The sequence below is a fragment of the Glycine soja genome, chromosome 5 (assembly GCF_004193775.1).
Source record: "Glycine soja cultivar W05 chromosome 5, ASM419377v2, whole genome shotgun sequence".
NCBI classification, from domain to species: Eukaryota; Viridiplantae; Streptophyta; class Magnoliopsida; order Fabales; family Fabaceae; genus Glycine; species Glycine soja.
The window spans coordinates 28739790-28744464 of NC_041006.1; the positions used below are offsets into that span (position 1 = coordinate 28739790).

Below are 4675 nucleotides of genomic sequence, written 5' to 3' on the forward strand. Positions count from 1 at the left end.
TATTTAGTCATTGTTAGTTAACTTTCTAACAGAATGTGGCAGAGATAGGCTACTAAAATTGTGTGTGTACGTAAAGGCACCTCCACGAAAGTCTAGAGAAAAGCTTCAAAGGAGAAGGAAATGGGTGCAAAGGGCACAAAAGAATAAGGAAATCAATGTAGAGGGAAAAGGGTTCAAAGGAGAAGGAAATGGAGGTTCTGAATGCATTCTAGTTTACGTACACACACAATTTTAGTGGATGAAGCACTTGGTTCCTTTGTGCTATGGTCATTGGACAACATTGTTGCAGACCTTGCCAGTCATCAAGGAGTTGTTAAGGGATATAAGAAGGCAGTCCAGCAATCATCATCAAAACATTTGACAGCAACAAATTGATCGATGAGGCAGCTTTTTTTTGTTGTGGACATGGCTGAGGCATTTTGAGAAGGATTTCTCTTTGCATTTTAACCAATGGTCTAGTAACCTTAGAGAAGGGATACTGTACTAGTTAAGAATAGAACTTTTGATTAGCAGATTCTTTCACTAATATGGTGTGGCTTGGCTGTGGTTCCTAATTGATTCCATTTAGTCTAATCTGGAACCATTAGCTTGGGCAACAAAACATTTGTACTTCAGTACCTCTGGTACTCAATTATCTCTCTCTCTCTCTCTCTCTCTATATATATATATATATATATATATATATATATATATATATATATATATATATATATATATATATATATATATATATATTATTGTTGCTGATAAAAAAAATCATCGAAATCTCAGGTACCCTTTCAAATCATAACATTATATTTGGTGTAGTCCTTTTAAAGGTGTTGCATATAATATTTTAAATTAAACACCAGTATGCAACATTTTAAATCAAACACCAGTATATAACATTTTAAAGCAAATACCAATATATAACATTTTAAATCAAACACCAGTATATACATACTAGTTCCTACATACGTACCTAGAGTTGCTATAACCCTAAAGAGCTTCAACAACAATGTGAATTAAAAGTAGTATATGATAACCTGAAAAAAAAAACCATAGTCCATGTCATACGTTTGAAATTGAAATCTAGTTATATAGATGATAAGGACAACCTTGCAATATACTATGTGGTCAGTTATCCAATGCCTAATCAACTCTTATATAAGAAACTTTTTTTTAACTACATAACTGCAATTGGAGGAAAATGTAATTTATTATGCAAACTTTTAGGGTACAATTGTGTTAAAAAAAGTTTTGGAACTTCTTAAATTTATAAAATTATTAAGTTTATTATATGTATGGTTATTGTTAACTGTATTTATCTTTTGGCCTTGTCAACCATTAATATCCAATGATACATAGGCCTACGATATACTTTGGCCTAGTTTTGATTACCTTTTACCTTATGTTAGCCTTTCAGTAGTAAAACTCTATAGGCCAAGAATGTCTACCTCTATTATGTTGGTAGGATTTTTCTTTTGATGTTGTGGATTCTGATGGTGGAAAAATTGGGGCAACTTGCTTCAATGCTGTGGCTGATCAATTCTACTATGTTATTAAAGCTGGTAAGGTATCATTGAAGCTGGTAAGATTCTATAGGTGAGTGTGATAGGCAAGGCAAGTAACTAGGGGATTAATAGAGAAAATCGCTATTCAAATTTGGGCTAAAACTTTTCAGGTGTAAGGTAAGTGCTTTCAAGTCATGGATTGTAAAGATGGAGGCATATCTGCCATATGCCACCTCCATGATTACTGTGTAGAAGCAAGCTTCATGATGAATCAAGAATGATTCAGAGAAGTTTTGATGATGACAAAGGTGATGACAAAAAGCTCAAAGATCAAATGATCTCAAGAATCAAAGAATGAGTTCAAGATTGAATCAAGAACACTTCAAGGTTCAAGAGGAAATTTGATTTCAAGAATCAAGAATCAAGTCTCAAGATTCAAAGTTCCAAGAATCAAGATCAAGATTCAAGACTCAAGATTCAAGAATCAAGAGAAGACTTAATCAAGATAAGTATAAAAAAGTTTTTTCAAAAACTGAGTAGCACATGGATTTTTTCTCAAAACCTTTTTACCAAAGAGTTTTTACTCTCTGGTAATCGATTACCAGATTATTGTAATCGATTACCAGTAGCAAAATGGTTTTCAAAAAGCTTTCAACTGAATTTACAATGTTCCAATTGATTTCAAAAAGCTGTAATCGATTACAATGTTTTGGTAATCGATTACCAGTGTGCTTGAACGTTGAAATTCAAATTCAAATGTGAAGAGTCACATTCTTTCACAAAAAAGCTTTGTGTAATCGATTACACTGATTTGGTAATCGATTACCAGTGATAGTTTCTGAACAAATCAAAAGATGTAACTCTTCAAATAGTTTTTGACTTTTTCAAATTGGTTTTAAGTTTTTCTAAAAGTCATAACTCTTCTAATGGTTCTCTTGACCAGACTTGAAGAGTCTATAAAAGAAAGGCTTTGTTTTGCATTTAAAAAGATTCTATAAATCTATCTTTTCCAATTCATTCTTTACACAAGCAATTTTTCCACATTGATTTCTGAGTCTCTTTGAACTTCTTCTTCTTCTTCCTTTGTCAAAAGCTTTATAAAGTTTTCTGGTTTTCTAAACCTTGAAAACTTGTGCTATTCATTCTTTTCATTCCATTCTCCCTTTTCCAAAAAGAATTCGCCAAGGACTAACCGCCTGAATTCTTTTTGTGTCTCTCTTCTCCCTTTTCCAAAAGAACGAAGGACTAACTGCCTGAATTCTTTTGTATCTCCCTTCTCCCTTGTCAAAGAATTCAAAATGACATAGTCTGAGAATTCTTTTGATTCTTCCCTTTCCCATATACAAAAGATTTCAAAGGACTAACCACCTGAGAATTCTTTTGTATCCCCATTCACAAAGTTTCAAAGGTTTAACCGCCTGAGATCTTTGTCTTAACACATTGGAGGGTACATCATTTGTGGTACAAGTAGAGGGTATATCTACTTGGGTTGTTGATTGAGAACAAGAGAGGGTACATCTCTTGTGGATCAGTTCTAGTGGAGGGTACATCCACTAGGTTGTTGAAAGAGAACAAGGGAAGGTACATCCCTTGTGGATCTTTGCTTGTAAAGGAATTTTACAAGGTTGAAAAGAAATCTCAAGGACCGCAGGTCGCTTAGGAACTGGATGTAGGCACGGGTTATTGTCGAACCAGTATAAAAACTCTTGTGTGTTTGTCTCCTTCTTCCCTACTCTTTTAATTTCCGCTTTTACTTTTGGTTAAGTTTCTTTTCTGTTCTTCATTTACTTAACAATATAGTAAAAGCCTTAGAAGAGTAAATTTTTAATTAGTAAAGGTCTAGTAATAATTAATTCAACCCCCCCTTCTTAATTATTCTGAGGCCACTCGATCCAACATACTGTCCTACATAGAAAAAACCAATCAAGTGCTCCTCCACTACAACAATTAGTGCATATATTAGTTAGAAAGGGAAGGGAACAAAAGAAATACGAATATATCTTATCAACTATTTCACCCTTCCCTCTCTCTTTTTCTTCCTTTCTATCTTGTAGCCTCACTCTCAGGTTGTCTATAAATTGGACATGCACGCAAGACTATTGGATGAAGCAAAAAACAAAGAACCCTACCTAGAAAAAAAATGGAGTACTCTAATGGATTCCCTAGAAAAAGAGATGTTTCTCTTCAGGAACTTAGCAAAAGGCTTGCTGAGTTTGCTGAAGTAAGAGGATGGGATCAATATCACAATCCCAGAAATTTTCTTTTAGCTCTTGTAAGTAAAAAATATACATATATGTCATATTTACCTAAATTGATGATATTGAAATTTCTTTAATTAATATATAATTAATGAAGCATTCTATATTAATGATTTATTATGTAGGTGGGAGAGGTGGGAGAGCATTCTGAGATCTTGCAGTGGAAAGGAGAGGTTGCAAAGGGATTGCCCAATTGGAGTTCTGATGATAAGGAGCACTTAGAGGAAGAGCTTTCAGATGTTTTGCTTTATTTAGTGCGTCTTGCTGATGTTTGTGGGCTAGTTCTTGGACAGGCTGCTCTGACTAAAATAGTGAAGAATGCTCAGAAATACCCAGTTACTAGTACTAATCACACCAGCAATTCCACTTACAACTAGCAATTAAGCTGTTAATTTCCCAGTCTTTTTCTTCATGTTCTAGTATGCTTTAATTTAGTGCTACCTACTCGAAAAAATAATTGCATCTATGTATCTTCTCTTGGTTTTAGTTTTCAAACTGAGTCACTGCCACTTAATTCAATTCTGATCATGTAAGAAGAGGAAACCTTAATTTAAAGAAAAAAAATTTAAGTATTTGATAATTTGTGTTATGCTATCTTAATCTGATGTAGTAGTTTAGGTGCCATGAAATGTTACCAAAAGAACTACACTCATATTTCATCATTCTGTCATGCATGGATCGAACTACCCATGTGATCTTGTTCTAGTGTCCTAAGTGTTAGTGAAAACGAGTAAACTGTCCATGTCGGCACATGCCTATAGACAACAAATTTTCATCTCATGGGTTGTTTTGCGATATCATTGGCATCATCATTTATGAATATGTTGAATATTAGAAAACCTGTAACGTTGATGTTGCCGGGAACATTAGAAACTACTATGACTATAGTAAGAGCTATAAAATAACTTGAAAATTATGTTGATG

The 4675-nt window shown here is 33.7% G+C and overlaps 1 pseudogene; it reads left to right on the top strand.

Annotated features, from left to right (window-relative positions):
• The first annotated feature begins 3633 nt into the window (after positions 1-3633).
• LOC114411256 lies at positions 3634-4128 on the top strand (annotated as a pseudogene).
• The last annotated feature ends 547 nt before the right edge of the window (positions 4129-4675 follow it).